A 24,989-nucleotide genomic window follows, 5' to 3' on the forward strand; every position below is an offset into this window, starting at 1 on the left:
TTTGGATATGTTCCTTAGGTGGAAGTGACATGATTTAATAAGTGACTGGATATGAGGAGTGAATGACAGGGCAGAATCTAGGATAACCCCAAGGCACCGGGCCTGGGGAGAGGGGGTGATAGTGGAATTGTTAACTATGATGGATACTTCGGGGATGCTACTGGTGTTGCTTGGAGGAAAGAGAACCATTTCAGTTTTAGAGAGGTTTAATTTAAGGTAGCGTTGCGACATCCAGGTAGAGATAGCGGACAGGCAGGAGGAGACGCGAGTTAGGAGTTCTGGGTTGAGATCAGGAGATGAGACATAGATCTGAGTATCGTCAGCATAGAGGTGGTAGTGGAAACCATACGAATTTATTAATTTGCCAAGGGAGGAAGTATAGAGGGAGAATAGTAATGGTCCCAGGACAGAGCCTTGAGGAACTCCAACAGAAAGAGGTAGGGGAGAAGATGATACTCCATTGTAGGAGACACTGAAGGAACGATTGGTGATGTAAGAAGAGAACCAGGACAGGGCTGTGTCATGAAGGCCAAACGACTGGAGGGACTGGAGGAGGAGAGGGTGATCTACAGTGTCAAATGCGGCTGAGAGGTCAAGCAGTATTAGTAGTGAGAAATGATTGTTGGCTTTAGCGGTTAAAAGGTCATTAGTTAGTCGAGTCAGGGCAGTTTCCGTGGAGTGTTGTGGCTTAAAACCAGATTGTAGGGGGTCCAGCAGGTTATTGTCAGAGAGGAATGAGGTAAGTCGGTTGTAGACTAGGCGCTCAAGTAGTTTAGAGATGAAAGGTAGCAGAGAGATAGGTCGGAGGTTGTCAAGATTGGAGGGATCAAGAGAGGGTTTTTTCAGAATGGGGGTGACAAGAGCATTGTTTTAGTTGAGAAGGAAACAGTCCAGTTGAGAGCGAAAGATTAAATAGGTGAGTTAAGGCTTTGATTAGACAAGGATTGGTATTGCGGAGAAGTTTTGAGGGAATTGGATCAAGCGGGCAGGTGGTAAGGTGAGAAGAGGCCAGAAGCTTTGAGACTTCCTCATCAGTGACAGGGGTGAAGGAGCACAGGAGAGACTGGGGAGTGTGGAGGGAGGGTGGTGGAAGTCTAGGGGGTTGAGTAGTGTAATGTCCCTTCTGATAGTGTCAATTTTGTTTTTGAAGTGCTCAGCAATATCTTGAGCAGAGACAGATGTGCATGGAGGGGGTGGAGAAGGGGAAAGGAGAGTGTTAAAGGTGGAGAAAAGTTGTGCTGGTTTTTTAGAAAGGGAGTTAATGAGTGAAGTAAAGTATGTTTGTTTGGCTTGGAAGAGGCTGGTGTTAAAGGAGCGCAGGGCGGATTTGTAGCTCCAAAAGTCTGATTCTGAACGGGATTTGCGCCAGCGACGCTCAAGTGCACGTGAGTGTCTTTGGAGCGCTTTTGTATGAGCAGTATGCCAAGGTTGAAGTGGTTTGGGTCTAGCACGTTTAGTTTTTATAGGAGCAAGCTCATTTAGGGCAGTGGTGAGAGTACTATAGTAGACAGAGGTAGCCATATTAGGACATGAGATGGCTGAGATATTAGAGTGAAGAGAGTCAAAGGAAGAAGAGAGATGTGACACGTCTACAGCTTGCAAGTCACGGTAAGTACGTGTTTGGGGAATAGCAGGGGGTGAGGAGGGAGTTAGTGAGAGTTGAAATGTGAGCATATTGTGATCAGAGAGGGGAAATGGTGAGTTATTAAAATTGGTGGTTGAACAGAGTCTGGTAAATATGAGATCCAGAGCATTACCATTGGAGTGAGAGGGGGAGTCTGAGCACACTTATATAACAGTGTAAGAAACTGTAACCCACAGCACCTTAATACCCCTCTGAATTGTGTCTGTATGTTACCCTCCCATTTAGACTGTAAGCCCTACGGGGTAGGGTCCTCTAGCCTTTTGTTTCCTTGACACTGAGCACTTAATCTGTATTGTAATTATATTTTTTATATTTATGTGAATTGTATTTCTAATAATGCACTTATTGTTACTTTTTATTCCAATGACCCCTTGTTTGTTACTATTAATTTATTATTTTGTTGTACAGTGCTTTGCCCTCAAGGAGCGCTTTACAAATAAAAATATACATATATACATACATAATGACCGGAAGTTGCTACTGGCATGGGTACTTCTGCAGGAGCTCCATGTTGTGATCTTCTGCTTCTTCATTCTTTTCTGTGGCCCCCAAAGCCGGCTTTTTCTTTCTAGGTTCAGCTTTTCACTCTACTGGACATGCACACCGATTGGAATGTCCTGTGTAACTTGCTGGCTCTAAATAAATGAAAAAGCAAAGTGTACTTTTTGCAAATTCGTTTTTGATTCTAATTTTTGACTATGATACTAATTTTTTGACGTAAATTCAGAATATTACTTGTGCAGCTTCAGCCTGGCATTATATTTTTATAATACACAAAAGCCATGAATATCTTGTAAATTATATCCTTATAAACGGATAAACGGTGAGTTCTGATGTCATCAATTATAAACAGTGAGCTCTGATGTCAATTCAGTTACATGACTCAGAAACTTGTGTATTATAATAAAGTACCACCAGTTGCAAAATATGAGGATATTAGACATTACCTCGGAGTTCCATGAACTATATAAAAACACTCGGCAGATGGTCATGAAACTCCTCGGTAACTTATAATATCCTTATAATTTACAAGAGGGGGGGGTACTTTATTCACTATACCCCCCCCCCCAAGATCTCTCATTGCCATTCATGCCATGTGTCTGTCTACGCCATATGCTAGAGAATATACAGTCTGTCTCCCCTTTTCCTGAATAGTTGACTTCAACCCACCACTAAACATATACAGCAGAGTAACTATTTTTCCACCGCATGAATGAGATTAATTAAGCAGCCACATTCCAGGGATAACCCGGACTGTACAGTGTTGAGGAACAAGGAAACACAAACCTACAGCCCCTCCTGTTTAGTGGGCGCGTCCAAGCTTCATCTATTGACAGCAGAGGGCGGGCGCTACCATTATCTTCAGACTGGGGCTTTACGCAACCAAACTCCTTTTCCTAGTGGGCGCGTCCAGTTTCTGTCTGACAGCAGAGGAGGGCGGTACGTACCAATTCCCCTCACAGGGGTGTTCCGCCGCGGTTGCGGAGGCCCATACTGAAGTGTGAAGTGAGGCAGAATGACATCCCCGGCTAACTCTGTTCCTCCGCCCGGAGCTGCCTTGGAAACGGCGGGTGCAGCTGTGGGTCCGTGACGTCACCGAGCCGCAAGGTTGCGAGTCTATGACATCATCTGTGGTGAGTGCGGCCTGACAGGAGGGCCTTAGAAGAGATATAATGTGTTATTACTGATGTTTAATTGGATTACTTTTTGTTCGTGCATGCACGTTATCTGCATATACACAGCGTGTGTTTAATGAACCACTGCATTTGAATGGATCGCGTGTGTTCTTACACACACACACACATAATATAAATATACATGCATTACTTGGAGGAGCTTCCCTACATTCCAGCAGGGCACCTGTGTGGTGGGGAGGGTGGCTACGTTGTGCAGGGCTATACAGGCAACAATACGCTGCCTTATGGCTCATGTTATTATAATACACAAAAACAAATATGCTGTGTGTATATAAGGCATTCTCATGTGGGTATCTCATGGTGCAAACAAAAAACAACTTTCAGGAGAAAAAATTATAGTTTCTGAAAAATAGGTAGTGAACATGCGTGCATTGCTACATACATTCTGCAGTTTCATTACATTGGTATTTACATAGCATTGAAACAGTGTGTGTTCTGCACATCAGACTGTGTATATGCTCTGCTCTGCATTCCCTATTAACACATAGGACATTTGAGATCCCCCCCTTTGAAATACTGAACAGAACTAAGAGCAGGTATGGGACTTGTTATCCAGAATGCTCGGGACCTGGGGTTTTCTGGATACGGATCTTTCTGTTATTTGGATTGTCATATCTTAAGTCTACTAGAAAATCATGTAAACGTTAAAGGGGACCCTTCACCCAACAAAAATGATTCAAAATCCCATTTTATCATGTTAGTCAAGCAAAATGAACTTTAATTACACTATATAAATGATTTGAATCTTGTTTCCTTCAGTCTGGGAATTCATAACTATAGCAAGCAGGCAGTAGCCATTTTGTGGACATTGTTATTAAGACAAGCCTTGCATCATCTCAGAATCTTGTTTGTGCACCAGAATGGGGGACCCGATGTCCATCCCCATGACCTGGTTACACAGTTAAACGGTAAAGAAAACTGGGGGACTGCGCGAAGAGCAGTGACATCTAGGAAGTGCTGAATGGAAAGCGAAAGTAATTATCTGCCCGCCTCTATGCCCAGGGCATAGAGGAGGAGCAGACAATATTTGATTGACAGCTGAGATTTTAAAATTAGCTTACAACAGCTATGAATGTTTTAATAAAACATAGAAATTGGATTTCATGTTTAATTTGAAAAGGACTTTTATTATACAGATTTATTTGTCTGGGTGACAGGTCTGCTTTTAATAAACCCAATAGGCTGGTTTTGCTTCCAATAAGGATTCATGATATCTTAGTTTGGATCAAGCACAAGCTACTGTTTTATTATTACAGAGAAAAAGGAACTCCAGCTTCCAGACCAAAATTTGATAAAGAGGCCCACATAACACAGATAAATCCATCACAGTTACCTGTTTCTTCAAATAGTATGAATAAATGGCATTTCTATGCTGAAATCCAGCTGTTTAACAGTTCTTCTCTTTCTGCATCATTTGAAGTCCTGGCAGGGAAAGAAGGACTAAAACACTGATGTTACAAATTGTAACAACTACTTCACAGTTTACAGACAGCATGCAGGAACTACATTACCCACAATGCATTGCACTGTGATGTTCCTTTCCTTGTTGAAATCATGTGTGCAGGGAATTGTGGTGTTTGGAGGATGCAGCTGGCTGTTGATACAAAGTAACAGTAGTCAGCCAGCTCAGCAAAGTAGTCAGAGAGATCAGCAGAAGAGCAGGGGGCTAGGCTTTGGGAACTGTCAGAAACCATTAAAAATCATGAAAAGTCTGCATATTTTTTCAATGATGTATATTGCAAAGTTGCTTGAAATTATGTTTACTTTTCAAAAAGCTTAAGTTTTTGGATTATTTGGATAAAATGGAGTCTATGGGAGACTGCCTTTCTGTAATTCTGAGCTTTATGGATAACTGGTTTCCAGATAACAGATATCATACCTGTATTGCTTTTCAGGTTTCTAGAAATCTAGGCCCCTTAGAGGTAGGTATACCCACATAAACCTTGTTGTATTACCTGGGAGGCAATTTATACAGGATTTTTCTTTTTCCCAGAATACAATTATGGTAACAAAGCTACCGAACAAATACAGCAATGTACCAGGGGATTTTCCAAATCCACAAATATAAATAACTGTATATGCTACACAGTCAAATGCCAGACTACATATTCAAACTCTAGCTCATTAATATTTTAGTCTAATAACAATTTGGGGCTCATATAAAATAGACCTGTTTAGTGTCCCCTTGAAGAAACAATATTGCTAAAATTTAAGCTAGGCCTCAACAGAAATGTACATGTATAAATTTTTTTTCAAAAACAATTATTTTGTATTTCTTTCTATTACATGAAATGCTTACGGGTACATATATCATTTGTTGTGTGATTCATGAAAACAATGCTCTTGGGGCCATATATCATTTGTAGTGTGATATATCTTCTGCAGGGTAGGATGCCTCCCCAGTAAGACAGCAGAAATTTACTCAGAGCGTTCCAAAACTTATTGGTTCAATAAAAGTCTATTACATCTTAGCTAAACAACACGTAGCGTTTAAATATCATATATTGTGTCAGGTGACAGCCATGAATGTAAAAAGTGACATTTTTGCTAAGTGCAACCTTTTGTTTACATAGGGTTTTGCTTGTATGTGCTTTTTATTGTGTTTCTTTTTTGCCCTCATTCAGTTTTAATGCTACATGAATGAACTTTGTGAAAGGAGCTGACATGCAGGTAACATACTTATCTGCAGCCACCAGTGATTGACAGATGTTTTAGAGTAGTAAGTTCCAGTATTCATAAACCCAAGGTCACTGTTTGTGTTATTCAGATGGTTCTATTTGGGCAGATGGTTGATTTGTGATCAATGTGTCATTGATATCAGTGGGGTTTCAGGGGTACAATGTACTGGGGTACACATGCTAGCCTTATATGTATAACTGAACTTAGGCTGGCAATGCACAGAAGTCTTTTGTAGCAGTATTTGTAGGTTTGTAAGGATTTCCTATCAGATGATTATTAGGCCCGATGAAAGGTTTAGGAACATAAGGCTAAGAATAACTAGGCTGGAACCCATATGCTGACCAGTAAACAGTACATTGAACAGTCTGCTGAAGCAAGACTGCAAGGAATAGTATCCGCCCATAAGTAGGACATAGCAGACTGAAACCATGTTCAAGTACAGGTTAGTAGTCAGGGTAGGTGGCAGACAGAAACAAAGGCAATATACAGGTCTGGGGCCAGGGCAGACTGAAGGAAAATGCAGAGCATAAGATACAGGCCGTAGATCAGAACCAGGAAATTCACAGAAACTGGGCAAGGAACTCAGGCAGGGAAATACAAGCACTTCAGATGACACAACAAGCTGATTCAAACAGGAAAGCTTAATGAACAATGAACAAGCATGAGTCTGCCTTATATAGGCCCTTTATTGTTTGATCACTGACACCTGGAAGGAAACAACGATGGTGAGGTAGAGTGTCAGCTTAGAAGAGAAAAATAATGTTTTAGCCAGAATTCTCCAGTGGCTCGATAGGGTAATGCTTTGCCACAGGTGGAACACAGTCCAGGATTTGAATCTGGACAGATCTTACATTAGGGCTAAAGCTCCCAAAAACACTGGTGGCTAACTACTTGTAATTATTTAAAATAGGTACAATAATTTAAAGGAGAAAGAAAGGACAAATCTTTGGGGGGGTTGACAAATGCTTACTTTATACCCAGGGCTAGTGCTTCTGGGCCTGAGAAGTCGGTAATGTAGGAGCTCCACACCAGCACCTTTTTCTGTTTTTCCAGTCCAGGTGTTGGTTGCTTTTCACTCTATCATACCTGCACACTGGCCTGGGACTGAAGAGAATATTCAAAGGGGTGGTTCACCTTCAACTAGTGTTTTCAGATAGATCACCAGAAATAATGACTTTCTATGTGTGACCGTTTTTCTAATGTCAAGTGTCTTTTTTCACCTTCTGAAGCAGCTTGGGAGGGGGGGTCGCCGACCCTGTAAACTGTTTTAAATGGATACATTTAGATACATTTCTTATTTTTGTCCCTGCTGAGCAGAATCTCTGGGTTACATTACAGGCAGCTGTTAGAATTGATACAATAGTTGCTAATACTCTAGAGATGCTGCTGAGAAATGTATCAACTAAATGTTGCAAAATTGTAACAGTTCAGAATCTGCACCTGAATTGCTGAGCTGCCAGACTCAAACACCAGAGACAGGAACGTTCAGCTTTAAACTTAGATTTTGGAAAAACAGTAAAAAATAAATAATGGAAAGTAATTGGAAAAGGTCTTTATTTCTGGGTAACAATCTAAAAACAACTGAATTGAAAAAAGTGTTTGGAAGGTGAACAACCCCTTTAAGAAGAGGAAGATAATTATGTGCTGTTCCTACAGAAGTACCCCAGACTGGTGCAGTTTTCAACTAACAGGAGCACTGGCCCAGGGTATAAGGTAAGCCCTTAGAATATCTCAGGATGCCTGATATTTGGCACCCCCCATTGATTCTTTTTACTTAATTCTGAAATAACTACATTAAATACAAACTATGGTGAAAGCTGGTCCCCTAGGTAACAATGAAATCTGTTTTCAGTCTTTTAATCAGTTGCCCATGTAATTTAGACAAGTAATCCCCTAACTTGGTGCTGCAAGGGAGATAGGCAAAGCAACACTAGCAATTTCTTTAAACCCTGATCCAGAGGAAGGCAAACAACTCGTATTTGAAGCCTCGCCAATGTGGGTGGGGTTGAGGGACAGGGTGAATATTCCCATCCTAACTTTCAACAGGGATACTGGACCAGTCCAGAGTTAATTTCATAAATGCATTTTATGGCTTTTCTTCATCATAACATTGCCCTTGCATACACTGGAGGAGTCTTCTGATAAATAAAACATTAGTGTGTATAGTATGGTCACATTGTAATTTTAGCACCTCAATCGGAAGAATTACCCTCTTCTCCAGGACAATGCCTTGCCAGCCCTTCTTGTTCCCTACTGGCATTGCTTGCTACCTCTAAGTTTATTATCCATCTGGTTCATCTCCATCGAGGATTATTATAATACCCATTAAGGTTATAAGTAATTTTCATATTTTTAAATCCCAAGTGCATATACTTTACATTTAGCAATACTAAATCTCATCTGCCGTTTAGAGATGCCACATCATGGATAGAATAAATTGAGCTGTCATCAGAAAAAATAGATACCTTCAGCACCCCACAAGTAACCCTACTCCGATTAGAGTATGTACAGGTATGGGATCTGTTATCCGGAAACCCATTATCCAGAAAGCTCCAAATTGCGGAAAGGCCGTCTTCCATAGACTCCATTTTATCCAAATAATGTTAAAACGGATTTCTTTTTTCTCTGTAATAATTACACAGTACCTTGTACTTGATCCAAACTAAGATATAATTAATCCTTATTGGAAGTAAAACCATTTTATTGGGTGTATGTAATGTTTGCTTGATTTCTAAAAGACTTGGTATGAAGATCCCAATTATGGAAAGATCCATTATCCGATAAACCACAGTTCTAGAGCAGTCTGGATTACAGGTCCTATTCCTGTACCACTGACAACCACAAGTAATGGCCCTCTATAGTTACTGCTCAGCAAGTTGCTCATTCAGCCATGCTTCATCAATGCCAATTACATCATACATCAAATTGTGCCACTATCTCCAGCTCTCCAATTTTTCCAGCCAAGCATTCTGCCTTAAAAAACATACATTTACGGTCAGATTTATCAAGGTTCGAAGTGAAAATTAGAATTTTCTTATTCAAGTTTAGAATTCAATTTTCACGGTTTTTATGGCCAAAACTGTCAAATTAGACTAGGGAATTATTAAAATTTGATATGAATTTTTTTAAAAAATTTGAATTTCGAAATTTATCATACACTAGCCCTTTAAGAACTTGACCATTCGCCAACCTTAAACCTGCCGAATTGCTGTTTTAGCCTATGGAAGATGTCCTGGGATCAATTTGGAGTTGTTTGCAGCTTTCCTGATATTCAAGTTTTTTTCAGAGAAAAAACTTGAATCAAATTCAATTTGAATTTTATTTGAATTCAATTCCAGTTTGCGGGTCGATCCTATTCACCTGAGTTCCAACAATTCGATTTTTATTTAATAAATTGCAATTGGTCGAATTTCGAGTTCATGGGAGTTTTAAATAACTCCCATGAACTCGAAATTCGACCCTATTCACCTGAGTTCCAACAATTCGATTTTTATTTAATAAATTGCAATTGGTCGAATTTCGAGTTCATGGGAGTTTTAAATAACTCCCATGAACTCGAAATTCGACCCTTGATAAATCTGCCCCTTAATGCCCCTTAATGACTGTGACTTTGTATTGTGCACATATAAAGTGCCATTTGTATAGTACCAACATATTCTACAGTGCATTATACAGATTATATGTCATTCAATGAAATCGACCTTAGGACTCCAGTGCTGCAGCTGCATTGCTACCCACTGAATCCCTGTGCAACCTGATTAACATGGTCAGCGGAAAGACTGGAAAGTCTGTGCAGCAAAACTTTTAAGTGCTACATTCTCCAGTTTAGATGTAATTTTATTGGCTCCTAGTTCCTTTAAGTGAGGAAGAGACAGGCCATGGTGTGCAGTAACTCTTGAAGCTACACCACCCTGAGTGCTTCTAACTTCCCACTTCCAAACTCTGAATCAGCATGAGTTCATCCAGAGGGATGGCCCTAAACCAATAATAGGGCAACCACTTACAAATTTGCAAATACAAATCTGTTGCAATAAATGCACACTGCAAAATTTTTTATTTTGGTGAACATCATATTGATGTGACTTTTTTGCTGCTCTAGCACAAACTTATACATAAGCTTATGATTTGTGTAAAGACAAGTTCTGGACCTATCTCAAGGCACCCCATAGATACTTAGGGGAACTAAAGAATAACTGTGAAACATTGGCTGGCAATATATAAGAACTAGCAATATCAGATAGGGATACCTGTGAGGACCACCGCTCATTGATTATATATTCTGTCTTGTCTCAGCTAATACCTTTTATCTTTATTTTTCCCATAAGCCTTCCCATCTACTCTTAAAGGTCTTTTGTTAACTAGCATAGTTCATGGCATATCATAGAGTAGACAACCGTGGAAAAGACTAAGTAAAGCAGGAAACAAAATCTTTTCATCATTATTAATAGCAATTTAGTTTATTTCACAGTTTTAATATACAGGTATGGGATCCATTATCTGGAAACCCGTTATCCAGAAAGCTCTGAATTATGGAATAGGTGTCTCCCATAGACTCCATTTTATCCAAATAATCCAAGTTAAAAAAAAAAAAATTCCTTTTTCCTTGTACATGATCCAGTATAAGACACAATTAATCCATTGGAAGCAGAACCAGCCTATTGGGTTTATTCAATGTTTACATGATTTTCTAGTATGAAGATCCAAATTGTGGATAGATCCATTATCCAGGTCCAAAGCATTCTGGATAACATGTCTCATACCCTTATAAATAAATGCCTGTTCTTGATCACTCGTCAGATACCTCTGCTATAGTGATGTGCTGGTCCACAAATGCCCGACCCTAACCTGCCCACTCCCAGCCAGAAACCAACAGATTTTTGTATGTTGCAAAAGTTTGGCACAAACATACTTTAAATAGCCACCCCATAGATATGACAGTAATTTATAATTTATCAGGCGATAGTAGCCTAGAAACGTGACTGTATCGTCTGAGATACTACACAAAACATATTATTGCCATCAGTGCAGGATTTTGAGGATTATTTAGGGATTATTTAGAACAGTGATTGGGATAACAATGTAATGGAAAAGTACTACTAGTAGTAATAGAAGTAGCCGTACATACAAGTGGGTTAACCCAAAATGGTTAGGTTGTACAGAATTGGAAGCCTTTTATTGCAGTTGTCTTTAATGAAAGTATGGACATGAGCTTTCTCCATTGACTTTTAACTGTTTTGTACCATCTTGCCCTTGTCTGTGTGGTGTGTCAGTAGCATTTTTATTCAGGAAAAATGCTGCACAGTGTAAGTAAATTTAGAGTTGTATTGTATATTGGAAAATTATAGTGGGTTCTGCTTTTTTTCTACTTACAGGTATGGTTGGGTAATTTAGCTGATTTTGCCTTTATAATCTTCACAGTCAGTGTTATTGTGGATATAATGAATTATCTGCCCCCTATTGTAATAGCCACGAGAAGTTCCATGACCATAAAAAGTAGCAAGTATGCAATCTGAGTTCTTAAAGAGTCATATTAAAGAATGTGGTATGTTATTTCCTATAGCTCCCTGGTTTCAGTTGGTAATGTAATATAAATGACATACCTTAAGCACTATTTTTAACTGATTCCACTGTTTATAATTATACATTTTGCAGGATAGTTATGGTTCTTGTGTGTAATCTATATTCTCGATATTTCGTCTCCCTTACTTTAGAATTTACAGCTCTACTTTACTAACTCTGCTTGCATATTTGACTAATATATATTTATCAAACCTTTGTAATTATTTTAAAGTTGTCTGTAAATATATTTGCAATGGAAAGCAGTTTCTGTCTGTCCTTTGCTATGTTTCCTTTCTCATCTTGCAAGAATAGAGAAATATCAGAAATCAGTTTTCCTTCAGCTATGATTGTAGTTGACACCATGGGGCAAATTTACTAAAGGGGCGAAGTGGCTAACGATAGCAAAAATTCGCCAGCGTGACGTCATTTTGCCACTTCGCCAATTTACGGACCCTGGCACAAATTAAAGTAGACAGACTCTAGCGGTACTTCGCACCCTTACGCCAGTATACACGTCCATTATACTTTAACTGCACGCCGTATGCTAATTAGGCATCGCTAGAGTAATTTCGGACTGCTTATAGTATTATCACAAGCGCAACTTCACAAGCGTTCGGTAACCTGTGCGCAACTTCGGATCTTCATGAATTTGAGCAGCCCTGGCGAATCTACGCCTGGTGAAGTGCGACGAAGCCGTCGGTAGAGCATTTTCGGCGCTTAATGAATTTGCCCCCATGTCTTGCAGGCGTCTGTTGTTCTTCGCAGATCTGTTAATCACAGAACATGCAAGTCATTGTGGAAAATGGAGCCTTGACTGAAGGAAAGCTGACTATAGATACAATAGTAGGTGATTAGTTAGGGAACGGAGAGGAGTGAGTTGATAGAGACAGACCAAACTGCTTTTAGTTTGTTACAAGTACAGGTATGGGACCTGTGATCCAGAATGCTTCGGACCTGGGAATTTCAGGTAATGTATCTTTCCATAATTTAGATCTTCATACCTTAAATGTACTAGAAAATCATGTAAACATTAAATAAACTGGAAATGCACAGTATCCACTATTTCGGATTCGGCCAAATACCCGAATCCTTTGTAAAAGATTAGGAGTTGGGGAAGGAAAAAGTGGAAATCATTTTTCTACTTCCTTGTTTTGTGATAAAAAGTCACTTGATTTCTGCTCCCTCCCCTAATTTGCATAAGCAAGTTAGGATTCAGATCGGTTCTGCCAGGCACAAGGATTTGGCCAAATTCAAATCCTGCTGAAAAAGGCTGAATACTGTCCGAATCCTGTATTTGGTGCATCCCTCAAATAAAGCCAATAGGCTGGTTTTGCTTTCAGTAAGGATTATTGATAGCTTAGTTGGGATCAAGTACAAGCTACTGTTTTATTGTTACAGAGAAAAAGGAAATTTTGATTAGTTAGATAAAATGTGGTCTATTGAAGATGGCCTTTCCATAATTCAGAGATTTCTGGATAATGGGTTTCCAGATAATGAATCCCATTCCCATACCTGTACAAATAACTATAAAATCATTGAACATTTTTATTTGATATATTTTAAAATATTTAATGCAGTTTGGAACGTTAAAATTAAACTTTGATTGTGAAAAATAAAGTTTTTTGTGGACATCTTTAATTTCACTCCTTTCCCTTGTGCAGTATAACATGCTAAAGTTTGACTGTCTGTTTATGTAATGCACTTGAAAGATTTGTTTCAAGTATTAGGACTAAAGTAGATTGTCTATAAGGGTAGACAAGCCAGGAGAAATGCACAGAGAGGTTAAGATCAAATTCTGCTGTTGATCCTCATTTATATGTATGTTTTCACATTAACACAAATGGATTGGCCAGTGACTTAGATAGAACCCATCTAAACCAGTAGCAGAACCACCTGTGCTTGTATAGATTTCCCAAAAATCTTGTTAAGCTCTCTAATACAGGTTTCACTTTTACTATGGTTTAAATAAGGTGACCGTCTCTCTGCTTAGGGTGCAATTTGGAACAGGTCTTCCCTTTATCTCACAATTGTATAAAAAAGCGCTAAAGAATACTATCTTACAGAATAACTAGTCAATCAAAGCATTTTGCTTTCTGAAACAAAACTAATAGAGTGGACGCTCTTTGATGATGTCACACACACCAATTTTGGCGCCACTGCTTACATGTTAAATACGACTTCACTTTGTGTTATGTTTTCACCTGCTGAGGACGGCTAGAGTTGGATAGCCGAAACGTTGAGGAATAAAATCACAGCCCTTGTGGCTTTTTTTTTCATGACAAGTCCTGTGAGTGCGGTCTCTTTTTTATTGAATATACGTAAGTTTTACCAGCACCAATGCACTTAACCAATCTATTGTGGAGTGCACCAGTTTGGACTCTTTATATATATATATATATATATATATATATATAATATATATATATATATATATATATATATATATATATATATATATATATATATATATATATATATATATATATATATATATATCACGGTCCGATGAGTATCCGCACTGCAAGGCACACTATTGTAGCTTATCCAGCTGGGGTGCACGGTTATCGGAATTTTCAAAAGAACCAGCACTTCCAGCACCTTTCTCAAGGATGAAAGGAGAAATGTCCCAACAGGGACCGAACGTTGGAATGCAACAGAAATAAAAGCAAATATTTTTTATATATGGGAGCAGACCCTGCGTTTGCAGGGGGGCCAAGGAGTGTAGGGGGCCCAGTGAGGCCCTAATTAATTAGCAATTTTAATATATGTTGGTAAAATAGGCCAACTTATAAATATTTTGGGGCCCTAAATTGAATTTGCTATGGGGCCCAGTAACAACTAGTTACGCCACTGTATGGGAGTGCTGGTTCTTTTGAAAATATATATATATCTGTTCTGTTTGCTAAATAAAAACACTTTTATTGGACTAATAAGACCTGAGAGTGCTCGCTTTGGTTCTGGATATTCATGATGCTTTTTTGCTGATAGCACCCAGGCAAATAACAGAGCGAATTACGAGTTGTGCCGGCTCTTCACGGATTTTATATATATATTTGTATATTCTTCATTTAATGTTTTGAAATCAACAAGGGAGATAAAGAAAAAAGGGGAGGTTACTAATAGTCATATAACGTATAACTCAAGTAGTATACAAGTCATGACAACAAGTTTTAACCACTCATTATACAGCAATATTCCTTATACAGCGTTCTAATACATATCCTAATTATAAAATTCTGTGGATTTGAGCTTATACTACCAAGTCTAGGGGTTTGTACTTGTAGAGAACAGCTTTATTGTTTTACTTTCCTTTGTATATATTTTTTACTTTCAATTTGTGTTGACGATAATGAAATAGTTGAAATAGTAACCCCTACAGGGTTAGTGTTAACTAATTTTTCTGGCCCATAGATTTAAAGCAGATATTAAGCCCCAAAAAATGATGTAAACTCTCTTCTCTGAGCTCTTTTGCAATTTACATTTTTTTAGTAGACTGTTAAAGAGGAAGGAAATTTAACCGTGGGGGGTGCCAAAAGTTAGGCACCCCCAAGTGAATATAAATACTTACCTGACATCCTGGGCCGGTGCTCCTATCAGCAGAAAACTGCACCGACCCCGGGGTTCTGCCAGCGAGCACCATGGATCGATCATCTTCTTCGCTTTTTCATTAAATTTTGGCTTTTCACTCTACTGTGCATGCACAGCCGCGAGAAGAAAGAAGAAGCAGGAAGACAATTGCTCAGTGGTGTTGGCTGGAAGAACTCCAGGGCGGTGCAGTTTTCTGCTGATAGGAGCACGGGCCAGTGTTTCAGGTAATTAATAAATAATTAATAAATCACTTGGAGGTGCCTAACTTTTGGCACCCCTAAGCACAAAACGACTTTCCTTCTTTAATACCAGGCTCTTTGCTCAATAGCTCTCTCTGAAAGTCAGTAACCTTATGGATAACAGACTATACAAGTATAGAAATTGCATAGACTGTTAGGGTTGCTGGGGACCACCTGAATCAATTCATATAGGTTTAGATTCCCTTTATGACAAACCAAAGTAAAATACAGATGTTGGAGAACATTGCACAGACAATCATGGCTAGGAAGGTATTGGTGTTCTCTGTTAATTTATTTATGACATTATGGCCCAACATCTGATAAATTAGGAAATGACTAAGGATAGAAATGAACCCAGTATATGGCTATGGTGACCACAGAATGATTTTAAAGTTGGATTTGTTGTAATATAAAGCATTGATTGAATAGCCTTTAGAGTACTTTCATGTTATATGCTGGGCTTCTGGGAGTGTAGTCTATGAAGCTGTGCAGGTGGAAGAGTAAAGGGAATGAAATGAAGAGTTATTCAAAAAAGAAGGAAAGGTACAGAGGCAATTTATTAACAATAGATTAGTCACAATAGTGCAAGCTATAACACTTTATATATTCTGCAGAATGCTTTACCATACCTGAGTAAACAGCTCTAGAAGCTCTCTCTGTTTGTTTAGGATAGCAGCTGCCATATTAGCTTGGTGTGACATCACTTCCTGTCTGAGTCTTTCCCATCTCACTCATAGCTCTGGGCTCAGATTACTGCTGTGCGGAGAGTGGGAGAGGAGCAAACTGAGCATGATCAAGCCCTAGCCCTAGAGGTTTATGCTGAAAACGGGAGTCTGATACAGAAGCCCATGTGTACACAATAGATGGAAAGAAATGCTGTGTTTCTTGTGACAGAGGACTCAGAGCAGCATTATTTTGAGGGTTTACTGGTGTATTTATATAGACCTTTCTGATAAAGTTTACTTAATTTTAGCCTTTCCTTCTCCTTAAATTATCGCTGAGTTGCTTGTGGTGCATCTATAAGGAGCCCAGGGATCGCAGGAAAGTGAAATCATTGTATCAGCAAGATTCAATTATTGATTGTTTTTCTTTAAGGTATACAACAACACAAAACATTAGATACAACTACATCTTTTCAGTTGTGAAACAAACTGCTAAATAATGACATTATAAACCACTGCATCCCAAAAACCTTTAGCATCAGTAAATAAGGAACTAAACTAGTTAACTCAAGAGTAGTGTTCTACAAATATTTTGTATGTATCACAGTAAAACACAGACTGGCTCTGCCCACTTGGAAGCAGCTAATGATTGCTTCATGGTTTAAGTATGTCTCTCTGTCTAGCTCACAAATTTGCAAGTGTTATCCAGAAATATACAGTGATTTCCAACTGTACGTTGTGTTTATCCATGCTGTTGAAAATTTACAGCCTCTCCTTGTTCGTTTCCTTAGATACTAAACATACTATAGTTGTTTTTGTGCTTCTGCATTTCTCAGATGCACATTCTCTTTCATTTCTAGTAAATAGCATGACTTCCCAGCTCATTCTGAATTGCTTAACATCTTACTATTATTTTTATGCTGTAATGTTTGGCTGGGTTCATGTCCTTTGGAGAGTCATGTACACCCCCTCCTTGCCTTTGAGGGGAAGTTTACCTTAAATTAGCTTTCATGATGTTGGTGCTTTTTCTTTTCTTTTTTGTTCTGTTCTATGGAATTTAAGTAATTTGTCCTGTTAGAGAGAGGCAGGATAGCTATCAACTGAATTCAACTTTATGTTGCACCATTTTCTCACTTTCATGAACCAGGAGCACTTTGTTGCTTTAGAAGTTCCTCTTGTCAGGAGCGTTGCAGCGCGCCTACCTTCCCGGCAACGATGAATTCGAGTTGGCGGCGCCCATTGTAGCCACATGGGTTTGGGCGCTGGTGAGTTGAAGTCAGCATGCAAAGGCGTGACGTCACAATGCCGCATTTTGGTTCCAAATTCAAAATAAAAGGACAGCGAAGAGTATACGAATTGCTATATTGTGTTCCTGGGTTTCCTTAAATCCTGAATTCCAGGTTTCCTGACCCATGGCTTGACCCTGATCCTGTTTCCTGCTGCCTGCCTTATTGAACATTTGTCTGAACTTGACTATGATTAACACCTGCTCCTTTCTGTATACCACAAACTTGGACCTTTACCCTAAGCTTCCTCCTTGGTCCGGACGTCTCCTGCTTGGAGCCGATAGGCCTCCTGACACCTCTGATACTAGAGAATAAATAGGGACTATGCAACAAATTAATAGAAGCCTTCAGTTGCATAAGCCTTGTGGCTTCTTTAGTAGCAAATTGGTACATACTATCTGAAAACGTTCACCTTTTGCCAGCAGGTTTACACTGAAGAATTTCTTTAGCATCTCCGTCTATGCAGCACAGACACAATCTTTTTCATGGGTGAGATTTGTAAGAATCACTTCTGCAAAATTTGATTATAACATCTATACGAACATATCCTGTTTGTGTGAAAACACATGGCTGCACTTGCTAAAAAGACCTGTTCTGGCTGAAGACACCTCATGGCTCATAGACTTACACTTTGCCCCAGAGCCATAAGCTGTAGCAACCAATCAGCTGTTAGCGTTCACCAGTCTGTTGCAGTTTGAGTAATAGAAATAAATGAGTGACTGGCTGCCGTGTGTTACTTAGGATCACACCTCCCAACTGTCCCGTTTTTCGCGGGACAGTCCAGATTTTGACATCTCAACCTGCAGTCCTGGGTTTGTTACTGAAATGTCCCAACTTTCTCTTTGATCTCCTGCACTGAACAGCCAGAAATCTATATAAAGTTTCTAAAACCTAATTGAATTTTGGCAGAGAGCCCAGAATATGTGGCAGGTGCACTTAGATACTTTTGTAACAATTTAAGATAAGCAAAGAAACAATTGCAACAATTTAAGATAAGCAAAGAAACAATTGTAACAATTTAAGATAAGCAGGTCTCGTGGGGAAACTGTGACTTGTAGCTTAAAGGGCAATTCACCTTTATTAGCAAAACTGTAATAACACATACAACCACAGAAATGTGTTCAGACTTTCATAACCTCACAAATTTTGTAAAATGAACATGGAAATTAGGGAATGTGTCCACAAAAATGGGTGTAGTCAAATTTGCTGCGCTCCGCATGGCAAATCTTTTTGTCCATCTTTCCAGTTTCATGTGTATAGAATGCTTAGGATTGCCAATTTTTGGAAAAAAAATACTGGCTTTCCTATAATTTTATTATTTGTCGTCCTTATTAATAACATCAAGCATCATTTTTACCAGCCAGATGCCAACTTTCCCTAGTGTGCATGAATCAGGCCCCCCTTTGCCCTATGGAACCCCAAATACATGTTTGCCTAACTAATTTGCTGTATGGAACCCCGATTACATGTTTGCCTAACTAATGAAAATTTAAATCTAAGTGACTTTCTGATATACATTAAATAAATATTTTCATTGGTTCTAGTTATTTGTAAATGTAACAGCAACTGAAAGCAGTATTTGTCTGTCCTTCCTCACACTGTTGGTTCAGACTCTTAAAACAGCCAAGAATCTTCCCACAGTGCGCGGGTCTGTTGATCAGCTGGCTTCTTTTACATTGTTTTAAAGGGGTTGGTCACCTTTGAGTTAACTTTTAGTATTCTGAGACAATATGTAATTGGTTTTCTTTTTTTTATTATTTGTAGTTTTTGAGTCATTTACCTTTTTATTCTGCAGCTCTCCAGTTTGCAATTTCAGCAACCTGGTTGCTAGGGTAATTTGGACCCTGCATTGATTTGAATAAGAGACTGGAATATGAATAGGAGAGGCCTGAATAGAAAGATGAGTAATATAAAGTAGCAATACCAATACATTTGTAGCCTTACAGAGCGTTTGTTTATTAGATGGGGTCAGTGACTCCCATTTGAAAGCTGAGAAAGTCAGAAGAAAGTGGTAAACAATTTAAAAACTGTAATAAATAAATAATGAGAACCAATTGAAAAGTTGCTTAGAATTGGCCTTTTTATAACATACTAAATGTTAACTTAAAGGTGAACCACCTCTTTCACAGTTACAGCTAGGAGATCAAAGAATAACATGGAGCAGACAAAACTGCCTTTCACAGCCGAAACATTTGCAAATACTTGAAAAACAACTGAAAATGTGTAATGGGTGCATACTGAAAACTTGCTTAGAATTTTCAGTTTATAACCAACTCAAGGCCATTTGAATTACCTGACACATTACTGGTCTTTTTTCCATTTTCACTTCCTGGGTCGGGCTGACCATAAAATAATTGTTAGTAGCCAGGATTCCTGGTCATATCTCATTCATACACTAGTTAACATAATTGTCTTTGATGCTGAGTGAAAGCCTATGAATATTATCCTACACAAACAAAACTGCCAACGTATACAGTTAGGCCCATAAATCTTTGGACAGAGACAACTTGAATGGATGAATGAATGAATGAATTTTAATGAAATGAACCAGATGCAGACTGCAGACTTTCAGCTTTAATTCAGTGGGTTGAACAAAAAGATTGCATAAAAATGTGCATTTCAGTTGCTCAAAAGTAATTACAATTACAAATTAAAAAACTGAAAATAAAATGTTCTTTTCTGAAAACCGTTTGCTGGCAATGACAGTCTTGAACTCATGGACATCACCAGATTCTGGGTTTCCTCCTTTTTAATGCTCTGCCAGGCCTTTACTGCAGCGGCTTTCAGTTGTTGTTTGTTTGTGGGCCTTTCTGTCCAAAGTTTAGTCTTCAACAAGTGAAATGCATGCTCAATTGGGTTCAGATCAGATGACTGACTTGGCCATTCAAGAATATTTGACTGCATTTAGCTGGATTTGATCAGACAGTATGTCTCTGAACACCTCAGAATTCATGCGGCTGCTTCTGTCCTGTGTCACATTATGGATAAACAGTAGTGTTCCAGTGCCACTGGCAGCCATGCACGCCCAAGCCATCACACTGCCTCCCAAATGTTTTATACATGATGTGGTATGCTTTGGATCATGACCTGTTCCACGCCTTCTCCATACTTTTTTCCTGCCATCATTTTGATAGAGGTTGATCTTGGTTTCATCTGTCCAAAGAATGTTTTTCCAGAACCGTTCTGGCTTTATTAGATGTTTTTTTTTAGCAAAGTCCAATCTAGCCTTTCTATTATTGATGCTTATGAGTGACTTGCATCATGCAGTGCAGCTTCTGTATTTACTTTCATGCAGTCTTCTCTTTATGGTAGACTTGGACATCGATACACCTGTTTGGCTGTTGTGAAGGGGTTTCTCTTCACCATGGAAATTATTCTGCTATCATCCACCACTGTTGTCTTCCATGGAGGACCAGGTGTATCCTACTTCGTTATACTGTACAAAACACCTATTGCATTTTAAGCTTTTAGCACGGTCTTGCAAGTGTCCTGCAGTTTATGCTGTTTCTAGGAAGGAGAGGACTAGTAGGACTAGCCACCCCAGATAAGGCAGGAGTCAATGGGCCCCTCAGTGTTTTTTTTTTAAATTTTGCCAATCATCATGCCAATAGAGGGGCATTTATCTATTTTTCATTTATTATTGCTTGCAGATGATCTTCGTGAATATATTATTGGTCATTGGGACCAACTTCATTCAAAGAGCTTATAGGTGTCAATTAGCATAGGTGCTAAACAGTGGCAATAGCAACTACCTACTGCAAGTTACAAAATGCTAACAAAAATCTGTTTGATATGGTTAACTGCACTGTTGCACAGTCTAGCACTTGTTTGTAGACCAGCCCCATTGTTCATTTCATTTAGCACACAATTACTTTTTTTAGAGCAGTCTGCTGTGTGCTTGCAACGATTGCAAAAGCTTTCCTTTACCGTCTAAAAAAGATTCAGGTCATAGGATGTTATTTAGATGTTTTCTATGTATAGTGCCTTTCATTGCATGGCAGTGTATGAGTTTACATGATTTCCAATGGGTTTGTAACCACCACAAGAGATCAGTATTGAATATTGAAAGATTAAAGGATAAAGAAAGTGTAGACTAAACAAGCTATTGCACACAGCGTGTGTGTGTTAATCACTGCTACTGCTTTGTGTGTCTCAGTGTGGTTGCTATCTCTTAAAGGAACAAGTTCAGTGCAAAAATAAAAACTGGGTAAATGGATAGGCTGTGCAAAATAAAAAATGTAAATAGTTATGACCCATGTGCCCCCACCCCCGTCAAGTCAATGATTGGTTACTACCTAGTAGCCAGTCAGTGGAAACCAAGAAACACTCAAAGCAGGAAGTAGTGTTCTGGCTAGTGTTATGTTACACATTCAGTTACTTCAGCCTTTATACATTACATTTTCGGCTAACTAACTATATTTTTATTTTTCACAGCTATTTATCAAGTTTTTTTTTTTTTTGACACTGAACAATTCCTTTAGCTTCTTTCAGTAATTCTTAAGGTGGCCCATGGGCAGATGATTTGGGTCCTTTAGACCGATTAGGCAGCTTATCTGCCAGTGTATGGGGCCCTCCAATTGTCCTCCCAGACCGATATCTGGCCAAAAATAGTCCAGATCTTGATTGAGCAAGCTTGATTTGCCCGATTGATCGAGGACTGCATGATGCAGCCCTTGTCCCATCAGCATGCCGTAGGGTCAAATGATCGGATTAGCCTGATATCGCCCATCTTTTGGTGGATCTTATAGTGTACGGCCAGCTTTAGTTGGTGCTGTGTGAATGATCTTATCGTCTTAATGATCATTTGAATGATCGATTTCATTGTCCCGCAATGAAAATATTTAAACCTGTTTGATCGATTGTTGGGACAATATTATCGCTTGCTCCCCATGAATGTACCAATGAGTTGATGATCTCATTGGATCATACTAAAATCAGTGGTTTCACACAAAAAAATCTGCCGTGTATGGGCAACTTTAGCAGCTCGCTGGCATCTACTTGTTTCCTACTGCCCCCAGGTTGATTCGCGCACACACACACACACACTTCCATAATACTCTAAGAGCACCTCCTCATATCAGCTCCCTGCCAATAGAACACCTAGCAGTCTAGGAGATGCTAAATTCCTAAGCTGAGCAGAGGAGAAGATGATGCGATTTTGCACATGTGCACACAGTGTTAATTTTTAGATTGTAAGCTTTTTGGACAGGGCCCTCTTTAGCTTGTGTATTTTTTTATATATAATGTGTGAGTGTGTAATGTATACACCCATTTATTGATTTATTTTACAGTGCTGCAAAATATGTTATTGATTTATAAATACATGTTAATGTAATAGCTGGTAATTTAGGTATAGTCCTCTGATTTGTTGTAGTTGTATGCTATACAGACACATAGAAGCTAGAATAAATTGGCACACAAGTAAAATAAAATCTATTAATTAATGTTGTTATGTAACTTTTTCAGTACAACTCAATTCATTAGGAAACACAAGTTATTTAAATATGTAACTAAAACTCATTTTACTGATAGCGGCAGAGTGTCCGAGACATCACTAACAAGCAACTGTAACATACCATTCAGCTTCATCATATTTTCTGCTGACACCTTACCCTAGACCTAATTTCGGTTGGTCTTTTTTTATTTGATTTTCGAAGTAACTTCTAAAATCAAATAAAAAAAAAACACCAACCGAAATTTATTTAAAAAATCAAAGTTTTTTTTGCAGGTGAATAGGCTGTATTTGATCGTTCGAATCAAGGGTCGAAATTCGACCCTTGATAAATCTGCCCCTAACAGTATGTATTCTTTATAGTGAGCCATAGTTACAGCTCTGAAAATAATAAAGCCAATACAGTGTATTGCACACCATTATTAATCAGATTAAAGACATTTTCCAACGCTTTTTTCAGTTCAGTTGGTTTCAGACAGTTCACCAGAAATAAAGACTTTTTCCAATTACTTTCTATTTTCAATGTGTGGCCGTTCTTCTAATATTGAAGTGTAAAGTCTAATTTTTCACCTTCTAAAGCAGCTCTGGGAAGGGGGGTCTGCTTACTATATGTAAAATTTAAAAAGTATCACTACACAGATTAACTGGCCCCTGCATTTGTTAAATACATATTGTTCACACCTGTGATCCTCCTGTATTTTTCACACTTGAGACACCTCTATTGTTTATTTCCTAAAGCCCTGTACTGTTCACACCTGAGACCCAGACTAAAACTGCCCACATTGTTCACCTGTTCACACCTTATTCAAAATGCTAATGGGGCACCAGCACTGTGTCACTGTATATAGTACATATTAGAATGATAGGTTTCCCTGTCTCCTGCTCTGTTCTGCCTTCCGTCACTGTGTGTGCCATTCTCTGCTTGCCCAGTGCTGCTTGTGTGTGCCATTCTTCTTGCCCAGTGCTGCTTGTGTGTGCCATTCTCTGCTTACTCAGTGCTGCTTGTGTGTGCCATTCTCTGCTTGTACAGTGCTGCTTGTGTGTGCCATTCTCTGTTTACTCTGTGCTGCTTGGGTGTGCCGTTCTCTGCTTGCCACTGCTGCTTGTGTGTGCCACCCTCTGCTTGCCCAGTGCTGCTTGTGTGTGTCATCCTCTGCTTGCCCAGTGCTGCTTGTGTGTGCCATTCTGTGCTTACTCACTGCTGCTTGTGTGTCATTCTCTGCTTGCCCAGTGCTGCTTGTGTGTGCCATCCTCTGCTTGCCCAGTGCTGCTTGTGTGTGCCATTCTGTGCTTACTCACTGCTGCTTGTGTGTCATTCTCTGCTTGCCCAGTGCTGCTTGTGTGTGCCATTCTCTGCTTGCCCAGTGCTGCTTTTGTGTGCCATTCTCTGCTTGCCCAGTGCTGCTTGTGTGTGCCATTCTCTGCTTACACAGTGCTGATTGTGTGTGCCATTCTCTGCTTGCCCAGTGTTGCTTGTGTGTGCCATTCTCTGCTTGCCCTGTGCTGCTTGTGTATGCCATTTTCTGCTTGCCCAGTGCTGCTTGTGTGTGCCATTCTCTGCTTGCCCAGTGCTGCTTGTGTGTGCCATTCTCTGCTTGCCCAGTGCTGCTTGTGTGTGCCATTCTCTGCTTGCCCAGTGCTGCTTGTGTGTGCCATTCTCTGCTTACTCAGTGCTGCTTGTGTGTGCCATTCTCTGCTTGCCCAGTGCTGCTTGTGAGTGCCATTCTCTGCTTGCCCAGTGATGCTTGTGTGTGCCATTCTCTGCTTGCCCAGTGCTGCTTGTGAGTGCCATCCTCTGCTTGCCCAGTGCTGCTTGTGTGTGCTATTCTGTGCTTACTCACTGCTGCTTGTGTGTCATTCTCTGCTTGCCCAGTGCTGCTTGTGTGTGCCATTTTCTGCTTGCCCAGTGCTGCTTTTGTGTGCCATTCTCTGCTTGCCCAGTGCTGCTTGTGTGTGCCATTCTCTGCTTGCCCAGTGCTGCTTGTGTGTGCCATTCTCTGCTTGCCCAGTGCTGCTTGTATGTGCCATTCTCTGCTTGCCCAGTGCTGCTTGTGTGTGCCATTCTCTGTTTACTCAGTGCTGCTTGTGTGTGCCATTTTCTGCTTACTCAGTGCTGCTTGGGTGTACCATTCTCTGCTTGCCCAGTGCTGCTTGTGTGTGCCATTCTCTGCTTGCCCAGTGC

The 24,989-nt window shown here is 39.6% G+C and overlaps 1 protein-coding gene across 2 annotated transcripts in view; it reads left to right on the top strand.

The window, feature by feature from the left end:
* Positions 1–2,952: 2,952 nt before the first annotated feature.
* Positions 2,953–24,989, top strand: part of hivep3.L (HIVEP zinc finger 3 L homeolog) — a 95,999-nt gene continuing 73,962 nt past the window's right edge. For both annotated transcript variants that reach the window (XM_018246410.2, XM_041581919.1), the window contains exon 1: positions 2,953–3,279. The gene's annotated coding sequence lies outside the window, so the exon portion shown is untranslated. The remainder of the gene's footprint in view (positions 3,280–24,989) is intronic.

The sequence above is a fragment of the Xenopus laevis genome, chromosome 2L (assembly GCF_017654675.1).
Source record: "Xenopus laevis strain J_2021 chromosome 2L, Xenopus_laevis_v10.1, whole genome shotgun sequence".
Lineage (NCBI taxonomy): Eukaryota > Metazoa > Chordata > Amphibia > Anura > Pipidae > Xenopus > Xenopus laevis.